A 21646-nucleotide genomic window follows, 5' to 3' on the forward strand; every position below is an offset into this window, starting at 1 on the left:
GAATCAGAGGCCATCCGCCAATGACGGCTTGTAGAAGCGGTCATATTTACACATTTCTTCCAACAAAAGTTCTTCAATCTGATTCATTATCTCGTAAAAATCTTTGTTTTAATAATGGTGGTATTGTGCTATGAAAACGGAAATGTGAGACTCCATAAAGGATGTAGTTAGCAGACCAATCGCAGCCTTGTGGGCTGCAGGAGGCTTGCGTAGCTTTTGACGCAAGCCTAGAAAAATGTGTAGACACACACAAGGAGGTGTGAAAAGGTACGCAAGGGACTCTTGCGTCTGCGTTTCCTTGAGACCCCGTGCAGAGGGACTCTAGTTTGTCTCAACCCGGTGAACCCCGTCTCCGGATAGCCCTATCGTGCAGACGAACGCACTGTATCCTCACTCCCTCGAATCGGGGGTCCAAAGTGAGTAAACTCGAAATCCAATTGCTGTTGGTGTTCGTCTGCTCGCTATCCGCATACCTAATCGGATTGCATCACGAGATTGCATGCAATCCAACCCTGTCGTTGTCGTCTTCTTCTTCTGTGGAGTTTTCGTTTGTATACGCCGCGCATGTCTTATACGCATGCTCCTGTCTTCTTCTTCAGTTGTCTGTAGCACCTTAAAGCGCCACCAACAGGCGTGGGGGATCTACTACAGCGGAGTCAATCGGATTCACTGGGTTCATGTGTACGCGATTTAAAAAGTGGGTAGGTGTGAAAAATGAACCCGGGTTCAGACAAACTAGAGTCCGTCTGCACGGGGTCTGAGTCTCTCTGAAAAACCATAAACTAGGCTTAAGTGCCTCAGTCCACGTGTGTGAGAGAGAGAGAGAGAGAGAGAGAGAGACACTTCTATGCAAAGGGTCAACACTCACACTCACATGCACACAAACACACTCAACATGCCCCCCCACCTCGCAGTTAGTTTACACGAAAGCAGAAGAGGGGCAGGGCGGGGCAACGTTATCTGATCCCTGTTCACACCCTGTAAAGCATGTGGAGGAGTCCTATTATCAAAAGAAACTCTTTGCACACCTTCTGGTGAGCAGCCGGATATCATTCCACCATTTATTTACACTACGCAGTTTGCTCCACACATTTCTAAATGAAAGGTTATTTAACTTAAAGTTTTGTTTCACCAAACTTTAAAAAAGTGTTTGTTTTATCTTCATATTGCTTGTTTAGTTTGACTGACAACTTTTTATTACAGAGGAGGAGGAGACCAAGGCCTCATCAATTTGAATATTTTGCATATTGCACTTGTGTGTGTGTGTGTGTGTGTGTGTCCCAGATACAGCTGCCATCGTACTAATCTCACAGAGATGCGATCGCTGACATTCCTAGCGGGCCATACAGGTTACTTCACCCAGCCCCAAAACAATGACAGGGCTTTGTCAACACACCCTGAGACACACACACACACACACACACACACACACACACACACACACACACACACACAGGATGCACTCAGAGATGGTAGCTGCACATTGACAAAACAAAAGTAGCACACGCTTCTCTCATTACAGTTCAACCCTCCAATTAGTGACTAACAGGTTTATGTGTAACCTCACGCTATTTGTTTATGCAAGACACTTATAGTAAATTCACCATTGGAGATTTCAGAGAAAAAGACAATGCCCCACGGGCATTGTGAGTGAGTGAGTGAGTGAGTGAGTGAGAGATATGTAATTGGTCTCAGGACAATGACTGTACAGGTGCATGTTAAGTCAATGTGCTCTAAGCACACATGAAGGCTGAATGTGTCTCTGTTGCGTGTACTTGCACTTTAAATGTGAGACATTAGTCCGCCAGTGACAGTTACTGTCAAAGAGGACTCATCCAACGAGGTAGTGCTCATTGCATCAAAGAAAACTGTGTTTGAATTGCATATTGGGAAAGGTAGGATCTGGCGTCTGGGAGCAAACCAGCGTCTAAAAGGCGAGTAGAGGGACACCGCACGTGGATGCGGTGTCGCTCCCCGTTTGGAATCCACAGAGGGCGGCAGGGGAGACGTACTTGTTTAGGTCAACCCAGAATTCAGCATCGTCTCGGCAGCACGCTAATAATAGAACAAGACTAAGCGCTGAGGACAAACGTCTTCTGAAGACGACGCTAGCCCTACGTTAACAATGAAGCTTAATGTGCCTGACAACCACTGTAGTCTCATTTAGCCGCTTGTTAGCAAACGGATTTTTAAAAGAGACTCAAAAGCTTTTAAATTTGTAATTACTGCAGGGTTTTAGACGTGTGAGTCACTGCGCGCATTGATGATACTTGATGAGTCCACCAGGGTCGCGTATCAAATGAAAAGTTTAGATTATTTGCTGACGCTGCACTGTGTTCCCTCTCAGATATTAGGAACACGTGCTTAGTAAGTGTTCATGATGGGGCCACACATATCACAATGCAAACGCACACTTAGACAAGTGGAACCCATCATTTCCACTTTACTTTATGTAATAGCACATTCTTATGCATGACATCCCACGCGTAGTACATAATGCATGCCGTGTGCAGATTAATATTGCAGAGGCTGTCTCCGTCTGGAAGGGCTTTTCCCTCTAACGTTCGGAAGCACTCACAATATTTGCTGTAACCATGTGTGTGTGTGTGTGTGTGTGTGTGTGTGTGTGTGTGTGTGAGAAAAGTACACAGTGCATTTCTGTAGTCATTAAACCAGAACAAGCTTCAATTTGCAATTACAACTGCCATTTCAGATGGAAAGCCTGTTTTTAAATCTCAAGGGTTTTCTTCCTAATCAGTTTTAGGAATTCCTAATCAGCAGCGATGTGAAATCCAAATATGTCGCTGGCTGCCACGTGGTGGAGGAGAGGATGGCTCTATTGATCCTCCGATGGGAGGAAACGGATGGTGTTAGGGAGGAAGGGAGTAGCCGGGGGAGAGGAGAGACGCGTGGGTGAGGACGTAGAGAGAGTGAAGGATGAGAAAAGAAGCAAAACAACACATGAGACAAAATAAATCCTCTAGAAGCGTTGATATGGATTTATTCAAGATGGATTCACTTTATCAACCAGGCCACACGTCAGATGGTCTATAACAGTTGTAGGACCCCAAATAAAGACATTTTGCTGGGATTTAATTGGCATGAACAGACAAAAACAGACTATGCTGATAACTGATGCTGATTTGTAAAGTCTGAATTCATGTTTTGACAGCTCGCTTCGAGTAAATAGTAAATAACTAACTTTTGAATGACTTCTTCTCTCAATTGGTGCAGCATGAGGGCAGAACGTCAGTGATGACAGTAGGAGCATCTCGGCGCTGACTAACTTGACAAACACTTTCAATTCTTCAAATTACTTTCAGGAAGTAGCAAATGCATATAGTTGAAATGTAATTTCTTGCACTAAAACTTCTCTAAATTGTGTAGTTTCACATGTGTGTGTGTGTGTGTGTCTGCTGCTGCTCTAACATACAAACAGTGCCCTTTAGGAGCTCACAGAGGGCCGGTTTGAGGTTGAGTGAAAGAGCCAGTGTTTTACTGTGTGTGTGTGTGTGTGTGTGTGTGTGAGCCAGAGTTGATTTGGGGCTCTCAGGTCCAGTTAGTATGATTCAACACTTGTTGCAGCCCATTAGTGTGCCAGTTAGTGAGCAATGAGACCGACAGAGGGAGAGACAGACAGGTAGAGATGCGTGGCCCCCCCCACCCTACAGCAGCTGAATGAATCCTCTGTCACACTGGTGTCGCGCCCACACACACACACACACACACACACACACACACACACACGGCCTATTGTTGCAAAGTGAGGCTGAACACATCGCAATGGAATGCAAAGCAGAATAAACACACACACACACACACACAAAGAGGTCAAACTCCCAAAACAAACTATCACACACAGGTAGTGGACACACACTCATCCAGGGCTAGGCCTTGTCAGTATGCATTTGCGCACGCACGCACGCATGCATTCACACACACACACACACACACACACACACACACACACACACACACACACACACACACACACACACACACACACACACACACACACACACACACACACACACACACACACACACACACCAGCCTGGTCTGCTAACACTATAGCTAAATCTATATGAACCTCAAATTCCCCAAATTCCTAACTACTAACCGCTTCTACACAGATATTTGGGTTCCGTCCCTTTTCAAATTAATTCCTGGGGCGACGGCGGCCCATGAAGTAGAGAGGATGCGCCTCAAGCCGCAAGGTTGGCGGTTCAAATCCTGGCTGCTCCATGTCTCGTGTCAAAGCTGAGCAAGACACCAAACGCCTTACTGCTCCCCAGACAAAATGTATAACCGTGCGTTAAAATTGAATTCTAAGTCGCTTTGGATAGAAGCATCAGCTAAAAGACATATAATGTAAATCCCTACTTTTAATAAGAAATAACATATACACATAAACACAGGGATAATAAGCAGTAATGACCATGTGGTCATCTGAATTAACAGATTTTACTTAATGAATCAACTCGACTGATCCTACAGGGAGGAAGAGTGAGTAGTAAAAGTGACTGGGCTCTTTTTTGGGAAGGATTTGAAATGTGTTTATCCAACAGTGTGTGTGTGCTGAATGAGCCATCTGGTGCTATGTTTGGTGTCTTCATTGACATATGACACCGCCCTCTGTGGCTGGGGGGGTTACACCTGTTGTCATCACCCCAAACTAAAACACCCGAGGATTCATTTCTCATTCAACCAGAACCAAGAAGACCTTTCAAAATGAAAGCACTGAAACCATAACATGACTAAAAAATATACGGTCAGTACAAATGTGGCAACACTGCCCAACACACCCGCCTGACAAACACTGGACACACACCTCTCAACCACCGACCCCCCCCCCCCCCCCCATCGATACACCCTGCTGTATAAAGCGCAGCAGCAGCAAAGCCGGGCTGCTGACACGTCGCTCCAGCTGCTGCTGCGAGGATTACCGCGACCGGCTCGCTCTGTACCATCCCGTTCTTCCCCTCCGCCACTCATCCCTCCATCATTCCATTCACTCAATCCGCCGTTGTCACGGTATGTCGCACGGTATGACCCCGTTCTCCCCACCAACACACACATATTACACATTTACAAACACGCCTGTGTGTGTGTGTGTGTGTGACAAATCAATGTAGAAAATAACTCCACTCCACATTTCGGAGCATCTGTGGGGGGTTCGTTGCTCAACTTTCACCCTGACAAAGTACTGCTCAGGCAGTTGATTAGATGTTTAGGGGTCAGATTGTGTTGCTCAGTTCCAAAGGAGCCGCCGGGATGTGTGGACTCGCTCGCCAGCAGGGAAGAGAACGGGCCTCGTCTGGTTGGTCTTTGCTGAACGCCGACACACCCCAGTGCTCCTCTGACCAATAGATCGCCGTCTTAACAGGACCGAACTTTTGGGTAAACAGAGCTAAAACAGAGGAAACCTTGGTAGACGTGTTGTACGGTCCGTTATCAGCCCCTCTGGGAAATCAGAATAGCCACAGACCAGACAAGGGATTGATTATTGGAAAAAAAAAAAGGATCACTAGCTGCAGTCCCAGAAGGCTTTGCGTGCTCTTAGCAATCAGAGCTGTGCAACATATTGACTGAAAAATCCTCACTAAATAACTGATGGAAAACCTTGGAGGCCAACCTCGAGTCGGGAAGAGGATCAAATCATCTCAAATTTAGAAATAATGAATACCTCCATTCCCTTGTTTGCTAAATCCCTAAACAAACCCGGACCGTATTAAAAGAAAACAAATCATATGAGGCTGAGCAGCGCGAGCTCAAACCTGACAGGACCTGGCGTTCTACGTCCGGCCACTCCCCAGGACGCGAGCGTGCTTCGCCTGCCAGCGTCAGCCAGAGTCGGCTGGACGTGACGGCGTCATCAATTACACGCTCCTGACGCCGGTAAAGGAAAGACGGATGATGGCACATTCAAGCTCAGCTGATGCTCGAACACCAAACAGCCGACGTGGTTACAGGGAATTTAAAGCTCCGCGCTATAATGAGCCACATTGATTTTACAGTAAGCGGGTTGGATGCTAATGGGAACGCATTACCGGCTGTACTGGAGCCATTTACAGCCGCGTGGAGCATCGACCGCCGCGGGACAAGCTGTTCGCTGCAGGAGGCCTTGCTGATTACATCCACTGATGCTACGGTCTTGATCATGTCGGAGCTGCGGTCCAGCAGTTCTGTAAAGTCCTGGACTAAAGCGCCCTCGCCAAGAGCGATGTTTGGCAGCGCAGGAGCAAAGGGATGATGGATTTCCAATACTTCCTTATTCCTAGACGGAGGCCGGTACGAAGCCGCCGGCCGGCCTGGAAGAGGGGGTACACCCCCAGTCTCACCCCCGCCTTTTCACTCCTCCTTGACCTGGGCAGCTGCCAAATAAGCTTCAACATATGAGGTTGCGTTGCTGCAAATGCCCCCTGTGACACATTGCAGGATGATTGATGACTCCCGGTGACGGTGCGCAGACACGGAGAAGAACGCGCCGATTTATTTTCAGTGGCTCGCGGCTCCACTCAACAGACATTCCACGGGCTGACAATAATTCTGTTTTTTCTCCAGCCGAGTAACTCGAGGAACCTGTATCTTCAGTTGGGTCCATTCCTTTCCTCCTCATTCGTTCATTCAGTCACCCTTGTCTTCCATTAATTCTTCCTCCTTATATCTCCATTTCTTTAATATGAGTTTATTTTTATTTAATGAACGTGACAAATGTACTTATATTGTATTCATTTAGAGCCTTAATATTTGGTTTACCATTGCAAGCACTGCAGTATAGAAAAAAAGAAGAAGAAGAAAAAGACCTTTCTTGTGACCTCCATCATCTTCTCTCCATCAAAACCCATATAATTAAGAACTTTCAAAAGTATTCTCAGTTTCTCCTGAGACTCCCCGAAAAGAAAGGCGACCTTCTGTGTTTCCTGCTGTGGGCCACGGCACGGTTATTCACTTAATCAGAATACTATTCCAAAAAGAGCAAAAATAATTCCTCCAAAAGCTCGAGTACAAAGGCAGGATACAAACCTCTAAATGCTAAACGACTGCAATGCAACACGATCAATCCAGTTGTTACGCAGATATATTCCTTCACCGTACCATTAGATAAAATGTTGAGATTATTTCCCTCAGCATCCAACTACTGGCCACTGTGGTAAAACCATTCATCATAAGACCATGAATGACATTTTTCATGACTGTAAATACAAGTTACCACCTGCAGCAAACGTTACCACGGGATCAACACACAGGATGCAGGATATGTGCCGTTTTATTCTTTCATTTATCTGGCCCAAACCTAAAATGAGTTTGACACCCCTCGTCGAATTACTCCATTGCAGCGTCCTTGAATAGAAACAATGAGAGTGGTATTTGATGTTGGTGAGAAGCCGCCGGGCCATTTAAACACTGGTAAAAGGTGAAGACTGGCACCACAGCACAAAGTGACGGGTTGGGCCAACGCGTTTATGAAGACAGATGTTCCTCTTCTGTTTTTCAATGGCAAATTTCATCCATGGAAATATCTGCTCACAGTGGCACGAGCCCTGCTGTGGCATTTCTATTAAAGTTAAACCCTTTTCACGGTAGCGAGTCCTCTTTACAAGAGTCCGGCCTTCTAATTTAGGACCCACAGTAACACGACTGCCTCCAACCATAGAGAACTTTGAACAGAAGACTGCAGACGCAGGCAGCGTCTGGGAAGCTGTATCAAACAATTGAGAGTGATGATGTCGCGTCAAAGGTCACCAGACACCAACAAACACGGGGCCATTACACCACAATTAAAGTTGTTATATTATGAACTTGGCCTGCTGAAGTCAGCATATCCCAGAACTGCCAAATCCTGCCGGATATCTTTAGCAGCCTTACCACAAAGCAACGAGACAATTCAGGGCCTCGATTGGAACAGGTCCATAATGAATTCAGGGCCTTAGATCAGTTGTTCCACCTCTTTTTTTCCCCCGCTCAGTAATCTGGCTGGGGGAGGATTGGAGAGTAATCTGGATTGAAGGAGGGAGACAGGGAGGGTGGGAGACAATCCTCTCTGCTCTGATTCCTTATTATATTATCGATTTCAGTGGCATAATGTGTAATAATGTTCCAGTGCAGATGTGAACAATAGGGTCCCATTTTAATAATTAATGGTTAATGACAAAGGCTGGTCACAAAAACAGGATACCAAAAGAAAGGATCGTTTTATGAATAATACAACTACTTTTGTTTTGTGTAACACATAAAAGAGGAACGTAGTTTTCATATAATGCATAATGTGAAGTTCGGTTGAACAAATTAATTCAAAGTAGACCTTTTTCCAGCCTACCAAACTTATCAGCTTTGACTGCACGCTCAATCATAATACCCCATGATAAATGAGCAGACATAAAGGCCATGAGATGCAGCTAAAAGGTATGGAAAAAATACATCAAAACAATGAATTGAGTCCCAGTTGTATTTTAAAAAATGAAATTTGTATTACTATTATTATTGTATTCAAAATAAGAGTTGGTTCATCACGTAGGGGTCTAGATTTCAACCACAGCCTGTGAAGCAAACTCTCAAATCCAAATGTGTTTTGTGTTGTACGGGTGCGCACGAGATCAACGCACGGAGCATTAAGCGAACCTCGCTCGTTTACGGTACCTCGTACACTTTACGACACCAGCAACGTTGGTGTTCAGTCACTTCTCGCGTGCAGTGCACGAATGGACAGACGCAGTACTGACGGAGTCAAGCTCCTTGGCGGAACTTCGCTCCTCTTTCCGCTCTGACGGTGCAACGTCACCGCGCGGTGCGGGAACATCGGGAGAACCATATTCAGTCACACGTGACCAACCCACCTTCGTAGTCGCCGTGGGGGGTTGGAAGATCATAGTTGCGGCGAGCTAAGAGACGTTCGAGAAAGTTTCAAGACAACTGCCTCTGGCTGGAAACTTCCAAACTGGCCACGAATATTAGTACTGCGCGTGCAGCTGACTGATGCGCAAAAGTACGAGTTTACGAAGAGCACCTGAAGGGACCGTTACACCACTACACTGTCGATCACTCCTCCCAAATCACCGTCATTTCACTGCTACGAAGACCGTCCCGCGGCCGGCGTTCTTGCTCCACGCAAACAGCAAACAGCGCGGGCTCCCCACGCACCCTGAGTACAACACAATGTTCGTCTGTAACGTGACTCACCGTTAGTTGTCTTTTTTTGGACAATTTGTTGAGAATCCGAGAGCGTCGCTGTCACCGCTGCGATCCGCCCACCCAAGTGGCTCTCCGCTCGCCGCAAACTAACATGCTCCGCCCCGGAAAATATCTGCTCCAATCAGATTGTGAGGCCGTTGACTGACTTCCTTGTTAGCCAATGCAACCTAGGCTACACTGTGAGTGACGACGTCATTGTCAAATCACATCTTTGAAACACCGGGCCGACCCTCCGTCGTCAATAAATGCACTTTTGACTGACAACTTGAGCATACAATTAAGAAGTTTGACTCCTTTTACGGGACGTTGCCCGTCCAATGGCGATGGAGGGAGGTTATGGACACGGCCGAGGCTCAGGAAGACGCCCTTACACCGCCCGGATCACTGGAATGGCAAATACAGATACTCCTGTTAGAAACTAGAGACTACACGGGTATATTCACCTGTATTGTCGAAGGTTATAAATAGTTTTACCACTTGGTCCTATTATTTTATATATTTCCAATAAAACACTCATAGTTGGAAGCACAAATGATTAAAGACAAATCACAAAATGTTTACAATGAGATGAACTAATTGCGGATGATACGCGAGAAATGTAAGAGCAATATTTTAATCTATGTCTATTAAATGCCAATTTCCTCTCTGCATCGACAAAATCCCCCCATAATAGCCAGTCACAATGAAACAACATTCCATATATATATGACCTTTGAGTACACGCCTATTTCAAATCGAAAACTCCAAATGTTTCACCTTGTTATGTAGGTTTAGACTTCCACCTTGTGGCAGAGATGGCAAATATCCTCCATGACCCGCTTCCATGTTAGTCTGCATACGGAGTGGGGAGAACAAGTATTTGATGCACTGCCGATTTTGCAGGTTTTCCCACTTACAAAGCATGTACGAGTCTGTCATTTTTACCATAGGTATTCTTCAACTGTGAGTGGCGGAATCTAAAACAAAAATCCAGAAAATCACATTGTATGATTTAAAAATATATATTTTGCAGTTTATTGCATGACATAAGTATTTGATCATAACAATTACGGCTCTCACATACCTGTTAGATTGTCTTTAGGAAGCCCTCCTGTTCTCCACTTATTACCTGTATTAACTGCGCCTGTTTGAACATGACAGCAAGACACCAAAAGTTTAGTGAGAAGGCAACAACTGTTTGCGCAGTTTTAAAAAAATGGAAGAAGTTCAAGATGACGTCAATCTCCCTCAGTCTGGGGCTCTGTGCAAGATCTCACCTCGCGGGGCATCAATGATTGTAAGAAAAGTGAGGGATCAGCCCAGAACTACACAGCAGGACCTCACCCATTCCGTAAAATGTAAAAACAATTTCACATGTAATGTTTCGGCCATTCCGTCCTTCAGCCATGTCAAGTGCCACCCTCATGCCCATATTTTTTTTCCAGGTGCTTCCTCAGGGGATTTACCAGTGTACATGCCCATATTTTGATACCGTATTAGGCCGTTGTGCTCGGACTATATGGTTTGAAGGGACAGTGTCCACGAAATGCAACGAGACATTCATCCACTGTCATGTGGGGGCCTGGATTGTAAAAAAAGGGTAATTAATGAACACACAGCAAAATTCTTAGAGTTAATTTTCCGGTGTTAGGCAAAAGTGTTGAAGTGCAGAGTTGAAATTATACTGCAAAAAGTTGATTAAACTGTTAGAGTCAAATTGTACGAAAGAGCTGGAGTCATTATCCAGTGTCAAGGACTACATAGAGTGTATTTAACACTGAGCAGATTTATTTGCAACACTTAGTAGAGTTAAATTAACTCTTTGATAAGTATTAAATGTAGCTGTACACCGCTGTCACACTTCTTGATGTTGGGTTTAACTCTACGTACAGTGTACTTAACACTGAACATATTTATTATTGACACTTATTCTGAGTTAAATTGTTAACGCTTCGTTGAGTGTTGATTCAACACTGACAATATAAACACAAGCTTTGGTCATATTGCAGGTTCCGGTGCCTCCTCTGATAAGAATGAGACCCTCATTGTTGACCCTCCTGTCTTTTCTGAACGACCAGCAAACACACTACCTTCCAAAAATGGAAAGTTGAGCAACAGGGTAGACTTTGTGCTTTGAATGTCATCAAGATGGTACCAGGTCCCACCAGATGCTCTGTCAGCCATATCTAAAACTTAAAACCAGCATTTGAACTTTTCATAATACCATCAATTGAAATTGATATACTTCAGATGACAAATTGATATAGAAATTTGTATGTGGACAGTTGGAAAGACGCGGATGGACCAATTTGCAAGCCTGCATTGGGTTGCTCATTTTGGCATTGCACACAGGTCCAATGGCAAAGCAACAGCTGCGGACACCGGAAGGGCAATACTTCCTGCTACCATGTCCCTAAACACCTTCCTTGTTTTCTCCGGTGTCATATACCTTGATGACAGAGAAGCAATAGGCAGTCGATCACAAGGCAAGGTATCCGGCAGGGAAAAGGCAGAGACGTAACTCGTTAACCAGGCAGGGGTCGGTAACAGGAAAGCTATCAGAATAAATGCTGGAACGCTAGGAACATGGTGTATCAAAGACGAACTGGCAACAGAGGACAGGAACCCACAGACTAAATACACCGGGTGATGAGGGCCAGGTGCAAACAATCCGGGAGGAGCTGACAATCACCCAGGTGGAACCCACACACATGAGGGAGGGAGTGAGGAGTCTGAAACGAGAGGAGAGGTGAGTAAACAATAACAACACATAACCGAAGAATAAATTATAAATATCCAGCCAACTTAACTTAATAATCAGGGCTGGACATAACACTGTCACCTGATTCGTCACAAATTGGCAAACATATTGTTGAAAATGTTCAATAGTCATCACATATCCTTTGCAGCAATTACGATTTTATCACTGCCACGTATGAAGAAAACATTGAAGCAAATATATTTATTAAAAGATCGCCTTGACCTGGATTCGAACACTGTCAAGCAAAATAAAAATACATTACATGGGTGCTGCGCTACACCGTCGGGCACTCAAACTCACTGATATGTTCACTGCTTCATATACTTGTCATTAAATTGAACATCGTCAGTGGCTGGACAACGTTTTGGTTCAGAGTGAACCAAGACAACTGGTTTTTGGTGGCGTATCGTGGAACACACGCGAGGGTGCAGCCTTGCACTACTAACACATTTGGACAAAAGAGGGTATTCTGTTCGGACTGTCATGCAGTGACGTGAATCACAACCTCTTAAGAAAGTCATTTAAGAAAATATATTTAATGAAAGATCGCCACAATTTGGATTCAAACCCTGTCGAGCAAAATAACAATTCAGGAGCGACTGTGCTTTGTGGTCGGGCAATCAGGATTAAATGTATCTGTCCATCTTTTTGGTTTAATTGTATACAGTTGTAAACCTTTTGGTTCAGGGTAAACCAAGACAACTGTTTTTTTTCTGGGCGTGTCGTGGAACACTCTGTGCTTTTTGGCTACGCTTTATACTGTAAAAATACTCAATAATTGTTAACACTAAGCCAGAGAAGGAATATAATATCAGTAATGTTCTATCCACAAAATGAAGAAATGGACGTCATGATTTACGGCCATTGTAAATGCTGCTTGATTTGAGTTTAAAGCCTTAATCGTCTTCTAAGTAATTGCTTAATGGCTCACAATTTGCAAACAAATAAAAACATAGCTTCACCATGCCTGAATATCCACCAAAAAAGGGGCAATTATAAATTCAATTACATTCATTTTGTCCAGCCCAAAAACAAATATTAGCATTAGAGGGCTTTATAATCTGTACATAGACGACATCCTCTGTCCCAGGACCCTCACATTGAAAAAGAAAAAACTCGACCAAAACCCTTTTAACAGAGAGGAAAGAGTAAGAAACCTGGAAGGATCCTTCTCCGAAGGTGAACATAACTACAATAGATGTCTTGTGTACAGAATGATCATCATAAGAGCTACGAAACCATAAGAGCGCCAAACCCCAATGGATTTCTAGTCCATCGCCTTAACCACTCACCCACGACAACTTTCAAGCTCGAATTCAGGTTCATGGCTCCGTGGCAAAACAGCAGTTGTCATCGACGGAGGTTTTGAGCCCTCATGAAGACAAATTCATTGCAGCCAAAGCTGATTCAGTGGCAATGGTACATTTTTTGGACTCCGCCTCCAGCCTAAATAAGCGAATGAAACACCTACTTGGAATGAAGCTATGCACACAAGAGGGTCATCACTGGAAAACGGCAATAAGGACCCCAGGCTTCCGACGCGGGAAAGGCTTTCCGCCATTGGTATTCCCAAACCTGTCCCTGATGAAAGGCCGACTGGCGGCTTGAACCTCAACCCTTTAAGATAGTGTAAGTGATACAGAGGAAAACATCTGCGATGGCCGGGAATCGAACACAGGTCAACTGCTTGGAAGGCAGCTATGCTTTTTTTTTTTTTTTTCAAAAATTAAATTACATTTTTCAGTTATTCACAAATAATGTAAAACATGTTATGTGTACAGTTGAGATGAACATCGCATTTTTTTTCATCCAAAGTCCAACAGAAGTTTACCATCTCCTCTTATCTTAATAAAGGTGCTACCTTCAATAAAGTCACTGTAAAACACCCCTTTCTTGACAAATTTGTGTATCATGCTTACATCTTTTGTCGTGATGCTCTTGAACATATCCCAGACCTCTGCTCTTCTCTTTTCATAATGGGCAAGGTTCCTCCTCAGCTTCACTGCATACCTGGCATGGCTCAAGGTGTAGTTTAGCAGGTTCACATTACATCCGTTCAGTTTTTCAACCATACAACCATAGCCTCTTCCACTCCATTCTCCCCACAAAATCCCCAACCCAACATCTGCTTATTAGTGTCCTTATTTTTACAAAATAGGTGGCTAGTCCTGTGCATTCAACAAACTCATGCATGCGTGTTTCTGTTTCCATTGTACATACATCACATTTTTTCCCCACTTCTGCATCAAATTGGCTGATTATTAAATTGTTGAAGACCCTATTGTGCCGTAACAGCAAAATTTTCGCATTCTATGCTATTCTATTTCGCTCTCAGGTTCTGCCACATGTTTTTTACATTCATCCCATTTATAACTTTTTCCCAGACCTTCTCTGCAGCTGGTCTTCGTACTTCTTTTTTTCCCCAAACTTGTGTATATTGTTTTTGTTTTCAAACCCGCCAAACGTATTGTCTTTTCCCCTACTTCCACATACATTTCAATGTCTTCTTCTTTGTTTATCATTCCTGCCTCGCTTTCAATCATTGCGACTCATTCCCGCGGCATCCCAGCCTTTATCTTTTTCACCATGCCCTCAGCAGCACAAAAGCTAATTTCCTCCCCCATCTCCCTCACTTCATCTACCACCACTTGAGCACTCATAAATCGCGGCACATACTCATATACCAGTTCCCTCACCCTCCTAAAGCCTGATCTCCACATGGTTTTGTTATACATTGTTTTCCCTTCATCAGGATTTGTGGATTTAGGAACATCGGTTGGTCCCACACATGTTGGACGCTTTTACAATCGTATTTCACCCGTTTGACAAACAGTCCCCATGCTCCCAACACCTCCTTGTAGTACTCGGACACTCCATTTAGCGTTCCCTTCTTCATTTCCATAAATAATCCACTTTCTCCACACCCACCACCCACGTTTATTGCCTCCTTTAAGAATATCTATCATACCTGATCATCCTTCTTTTATATATCTTGTCAGCATTTTCACCCGCAGTGCATTCATTTTTTCTCTCCAAATTAATTAGTTTCAATCCACCATCATTGTACTCATTTTCCAACACTTCTCGTGCTATTCTAACACCCCTTCCACCCCATAGAAACTCACTCACTAGAGTCTCCGTCTCCTTCAACACTCGGTCAGGCACATCCATTAGTCATTGTGTAAACCAGCTTACTCATTATCAGCACATTTGCAACCACCACCTTCCCCTTCAGCTTCAATCGCCTGCATCTCCAAAACATTAATATCCTCCTTATGCTATTCATTATCCCTTCATATTGCATGTCCCTCCCTTCTCTTCCTTCTAAACCTAAATTAATCCCAAGTATTTTTAAATAGTTCTTCCTTTCTTTCAATCCCACATCTTCTCTCCCTTTCTTATCCACTCCTATATACATGATTTCAGATTTTTCTATGTTGACCTTTGCTCCTGATGCTCTGCTCTATACCCCCACAGTCCTTATGACCTCAAGGACAATCTCATTGTCTTTTACTGTTATTGTTGTGTCATCCGCATACTGGTGCAGTAGACTTCTCCCCCCCCGGCAAGTCTACACCCCTGATCTCTTTATTTTGCACAAGTAGTGCAGCTAGTGGTTCTGCTGACAGTGCATATAACATAGCCGACAGTGGGCACCCTTGTCTAACTGACCTCTCAAGTCGAATTTTGCTTGTCACCACCCCATTTATTTTAATGCGACTAACAGCTTTCCCGTACAATCTTTTGATCCATCCGATTGTCTGATGTCCAAACCTTGCTCTTTCCAATACATTGTATAGGGATTGGTGGTCTACTCTATCAAATGCCTTATTTAGGTCTACATTCACTACTATCCCTCCCTTCCTGTCCTTCATGTGCTCTATTGTGTCTCTGATGTTGCTGATTGTGTCAGCTATGTTCCTCCCTGGAATACTGTAGGCTTGTGTGTTTCTCACTACTGACTCTATCACCTTCTTAATCCTATTCGCCAGTACTCTAGCTAAAATTTTGTAGTCAGTGTTCAAACGGCTCAGCGGCCTGTAGTTTTCTAATTGGTCCCTCTTCCCTGCCTTATGTATTATGGTAACTAACCCTGTTGCCATACTCACTGGCATCTCATCCTTCTGTTCCATCCATTTAAACAGTCTGTCCAACAGTGGCACTAATTCCTCCTTAAATTCTGAGTAAAACTCTCCAACTAAACCAACAGTCCCTGGGCTCTTGTTTTTCTCTAACCCTTGTATGGCATTCTCTATTTCCCCTGTTTCTATACCTCCCTCGCACATCTGCTTAGCTTCCTCGCTCAGCTTAGCCTCCATCTTCTCCAATACTTGTTGCCTGGTCTCCTTATCAACCTCTTCCTTGCTAAATAGTTCTTTATAAAATTCTTCTACTCGTTGGATTATCCGAACAAAATGTAATCTTTTCTCCCTCCTTCCCCTCCACCTGTTCAAAATAGTTTTTTGTTTTGTTTTATCTTTTCCAACCATAGAAAGAATCCTGTACACTTCTCTCCCTCGATCATATATCTTGCTACTTCTAACCATTGCCACTTCCTGCCTCCTCTGCCTGCTGGTGCTCCGGAGTGCCCTCCTTCTCTCTGCTTGCATCATCCGCAGCTCCGATCTCACAGCTTTCATCCGTCGGGTCTCGACTCTCTGCTCTCTCGGTCGTCTCCTTGGTCTGCGCCTCCCCCTCCTCTTGGTCATTAGTGGCGCAGGAGTCCCCCTTTGTCTCTCGTCCAGATGTCCCCGCCTCTCCACACATACACCAGATCCCTCCCATGCCGCAGGTATTACATTTGTTCTCCTCCTCGCACTCCCGTGCGTAGTGTCCACTCCTCCCTCATTTGAAGCATTTGAACGGGCAGTCTCTCACCACGTGGCCTGGCTGAATGCATAGCGGACAAACCTTCACCTGTCGGTCATGTATGACCCGAAGGTGTTCTGTTCCTCCCACTATACTAAAGTTAGTTGAGTAGGGCAGGGATTTCACAGTTTCTGTAAACTTGACCTTTACATATCTTGTCCCATCAGCAATGTCCGTGCCTGGCCACATCCTCCTCCTTATCCTGGAGACTGGTATCACCCCCCATTCCCTCAATTTCTCATGGATCTCCTTGTCCTCCATGTATGTACTGACGAAGTCCTAAACGAAGTCTAGTACTGGTTGCTAATACGGTAGATTAGTTTAGACGTGCGCTCGAACACAGCAAAACGGAGAGTTCTGTGATCGTTACAATTATCTTGCATGTTTATTTTACATCCACATATCATACAGCGGCAAAAATGTAACTCATAATACATGTACCCAAAATAACAAACCGCATTGCTCACCACAAAGGCACACACGCACACTGGCACAGTCGAAAACTGTTTGCTTCCCAAATTAGCAACACCTGTGTCTGAGATTCCTGCAGGTTAAATGGCCTACCTGGGCTGATCCGAGGTCGGCTGAGCCACAAAGCACATACAGCCCCCTAGTGGCACAGAGCAAAATTAAAGGAAATAATACCAAATGAATATGGCTCCTACAATGTTTATGAGGAGCGCCAGGAAAGACACCACCATTTCATCCGTCTGAATGTCTCTTGCCAGAATTCTGGAGTCCCTGATCTTTACACCATCCATTAAGTGTTCTTTTCCTGTACTTGTTTGCATTGTTACTTCATATTGTTTGGGAGTCTTATACCTGCAGCCTGTCACTACTCCGCAGTCCTCTTTTACTAGCATCTCCATCATTGTAATTCGCTCTTCTCCCACTATATTCACCAATACTGTCAATTTTTTGTCATAAGTTAGACTCCATTTTAGTTTCCTGGTCGCGCTTACTTCCACTCTTCTCTCCCGCTATTTCTCCCATTCTTTCTTTATTCCACCGCTCCTGGTTCCACGTCGAGAAAGTCCCCCCCCCCCCCGACAGCTGAAGCTGAACTACTCCCCCGACAGCTGAAGCTGTCGGGGGAGTAGTTCTTACAGACACAAGTCCTGCAGCAAAAACGACCAGGATTTAACTCAAAACAAAGTACGGCGGATATTAACGTGTCATGATGACATCATCCACGAACCCAGAACGCTCGCTCACATCGGCGCAGCGGTGGTTCTTGTGCACAGACTATGGACCGCAACGACTATTTTACGCTTTGGCAAGTTTGAATGTGCGCTTCCTTAGTTTAGCTCAGCTGTCTCGGTTTAGCTGACTGTTAGCAGTCTGAAGCTGCGCTGCTTCAGACAAACATGAAGACCCGTTTGACAGACTGTCGGCCAGCAGAGATCCACGTGGACCTTTCTGCTCTGTTCTCTGGCGACGGCAGGCAGCGTTTCCTCGGCTGGATGAGACGGTCCGTTACAGGCTTCTCCAAACACGTCTAACATAATAAACTCATTGCAGGTTCTGAAGCCTCATGCATTTCAACGATAGTTCACACGTCACATCGTGAGAAGACGGCGTTAAACCGTCTCGGCCACCGTACGTTCGTTACTAAGCAACATAGAGGCGCCACACACGTGACAGGTGGACTTTTTGATAGAACTGCGCAGTGCAGGTGAAGGAAAACCCGCAGGACACGAGAGAAGAACCAAAAAATAAACCAAGAGAAAGAAAAGACTTTGATAAAAAGTGGGGGTCCAGTTTTGTTATGTGCAAACTGACCCAAATGCATCACGCAGGACCACCAAGGTTTCTCTTTCTCCAACAGGGGTTATTTATTTTCTCTGGCAGGGAAAAATCAAAGGCAACATGAAAACACAGTCAATGGTGAGTGACAGGCAGAGGAGCTCGACTGCGTGAAACCCGAGGCTTGACGCAGGAGTTTGTAGGTGCTCAGCTGATCTCTGCGGAACTAACTGGCTACCTCTTCGGCCAGGTGAATCTCCAAGGTTCGACGCTGTACGGTAAGGGTGAAAAAACAAGGGGTTATCGCAGGATCACAAGGCGTGCAACAGGAAAAACTCACGGCGGCAATGCTTTGCTATTTGTTAAAATCCAAATCCTTTCATGTAATGATTTTTCACATGTCATATATATTAGCTCACACAAACACTTCAGCCATTTGTTCTTTGCCCGGCTCCTCCGTCAAATTTTACAACCCATTGTGCCCCGCGAGTCAAAAAGTTTGCCGACCCTCCTATAGACCTGTCCTGGGAAGGATTAGATAATTAGATAATGGACAACCAAGTACTGCAAGCTAGACTATTATGCAGTTGTAGACACAACAGAGGGGGTCCCTGGGCCTGAGAAGGGAAGAAAAGGAGTTTAATATGGTTATTAAATGTGACTAAAACTAGAATAAAACTAATTACATTTTAGTCTAGTTTTAGACTAAAACTAAGAAGGATTGAAATGACTAAATGTGACTAAAACTAATATGCATTTTTCATCTTAAGACGAAGACTTAATTTAAAAATAGCTGCCAAAATTAACACTGGTGCAGCCCCATCGTCCTTGTGGCTAAGAAGGATGGATCTGTACGGTTCCGTGTGGACTATCGCAGGGGGAACGACGTGTCACGGTTCGATGCCTACCCGATGCATGGGGGCGACGAGCTCCTGGACCGGCTAGGCACTGCACGTTTCTTTACGACACTGGATTTAACCAAGGGCTACTGGCAGATTCCTCTGTCGCCAGAGTCCAAGAAAAAAACGGCATTCTCCACTCTGTATGGGTTGTACCAATTCACCACGCTTCCCTTTGGGTTGTTTGGGGCCCCGGCCACGTTTCAGTGCCTCATGGATCGGGTGCTGCATCCGCACGCTGCATATCCCGCCGCCTATTTGGATGATGCTATTATCCCTTTTATTTTGCAGACTGACACGTCGAACAGGGGGCTGGGGGCAGTTTGGTCCCAGGAGGTGGGGGGGTGGAGCGCCCCGTGGTGTACATCAGTCGAAAGCTGTTCGAGAGGGAGGCCAGGAATCAGGAAACATTCATTGCCAAAATATGTCAAACATACAAGGAATTTGTCTTGGCGGTTGGTGCGTGACAGTAGACAGTGTAACAAGTGTAACAATTACAGGTACAGCACGGTGGAGAAAGAGTGCCTGGCCATCCGGTGGGCGTCGACTCCCTACACTACTACCTCCTGGGACGCTCTTTCGCACTCTGTTCGGACCACGCCCCGCTCCAATGGTTCCACCGCATGAAAGATGCCAACGCCCGGATCACTCGGTGGTATCTGGCTCTACAGCCCTTTAATTTCAAGGTGGTCCATAGCCCGGGGCGCAGATGGATGTGGCTGATTTCCTCTCCCACTCCTGAAAGGGGCCGAAAATCGGGCGGTGGGGGTATGTGGGGGCGGGCGTGGTTTGGCTCAGCTGCAGAGGGGACGGAGAAGGGAGTGGCTCGGGGAACATAATTTGCCTCAGGTGGGATTAATGTGTGTGTGTGTGTTTGTCCTTAAGAAGGAGAGATCCGGCGACAGTGAAAACGGAGCCAGGCGAAGAAGCTGGAGCCGGACGCGCGTTGGAAAAACGATAAATAAAGACTGTTGCTTCAAACTCTTCGCTGTATCCTCGTCATTCCACGTCCCCCCAAAGGGCCGCACGTTACACAGACTTTTTAGCAGTTACTTTCATTGTCACAACTGCAATCTGAGACTGCATGGCACGAGCCTGATACACAGCTACCACAAATATTTTAATACATAGAATGACAATAACAGAAATGGGAAAAATGAATGAAACGATCCACTGATATGAGCACCATTGTTCCTACTGAGGACGAGATAATAATGGATGATATAATCCAGTGTTTTTCAACCTTTTTTGCGTCAAGGCACAGAGAAAATCTCACGGCACACCAACAACCGGAAATTATATGAAAATCAATCCCAAACATAGTTTCAGCATGTGCATAATATACTCTAAGAAATCAGGGAAAGCGTGTCCTCTGTTTTAATAACGACGACACACACACAATCACACAAGTTGGCTCTTTTTTTCACCAATCACTGCATGAAAAGTGAGATTTTTGTCCCCGTAAACGCCCGGAAATCTCTCTAATTTCCGACAATTTCCGACAATTTGCAACCCGCGCACGTCGCGTTTGTCTGTGCCACAAATTGTCGGAAACGAACCATGACGTAGGTGGAGAACTGGCGGAGGTGCGAATGGCCCGAATTAGCATATGAATGCCGCGAAACCGCGGGTGGCCGAGCCGAGTGGGCTTGAATATCCTTACTCCTTATTGGATGAAACCACAACAACAAATAAAATCACTCGTGATTGGCAGCAAAACCACACGTGGGCAGACCAGGCTTGAGTTTCCTTGTTCATGATTGGATGAAACCACAACCTTCAATCACTCGTGATTGGTTGGCAGATCTGTCGCTATTGGTCACCCGCCTCATTTTGATTATATATTCATATTATGCTGTATATTCATTTCATGGTTATCCTATGCAGGCTACTACACTATTATTAGGATACCAACCAGGACATCAATGAATTTATAGAGAAAATTAACAAAAAATCAAAATCAAGTCACAGTAACATTTAACAAGGAAGGAGAAACAGTGTCACTTACACACAATGACGTCATCTAAATCTGGACTTTTCCCGGAGCAAATACGAGGTCACCGCCTCATTATGAGGCGAGATTAGTCTGTGAAAACAAAATGTACAGTTATGATCGGTATCTATACGTATATATTTCCTTATAGCGCAGAATGAAAGCATATTCTTTAAATCTTACCCTTGCTCCGGTTCGTAGCGCCTG

At 44.9% G+C, this 21646-nt stretch overlaps 1 protein-coding gene across 2 annotated transcripts in view; it reads right to left on the reverse strand.

Annotated features, from left to right (window-relative positions):
- Positions 1-9295, reverse strand: part of LOC120812111 (uncharacterized) — a 70801-nt gene extending 61506 nt beyond the window's left edge. Inside the window, exon 1 of one of the 2 annotated variants that reach the window (XM_040167942.2) lies at positions 9181-9295. The gene's annotated coding sequence lies outside the window, so the exon portion shown is untranslated. The remainder of the gene's footprint in view (positions 1-9180) is intronic. The other variant, XM_040167952.2, reaches the window with a different exon arrangement.
- Positions 9296-21646: the final 12351 nt, after the last annotated feature.

This window comes from Gasterosteus aculeatus, chromosome 21, assembly GCF_964276395.1.
Source record: "Gasterosteus aculeatus chromosome 21, fGasAcu3.hap1.1, whole genome shotgun sequence".
Classification (NCBI taxonomy): Eukaryota; Metazoa; Chordata; class Actinopteri; order Perciformes; family Gasterosteidae; genus Gasterosteus; species Gasterosteus aculeatus.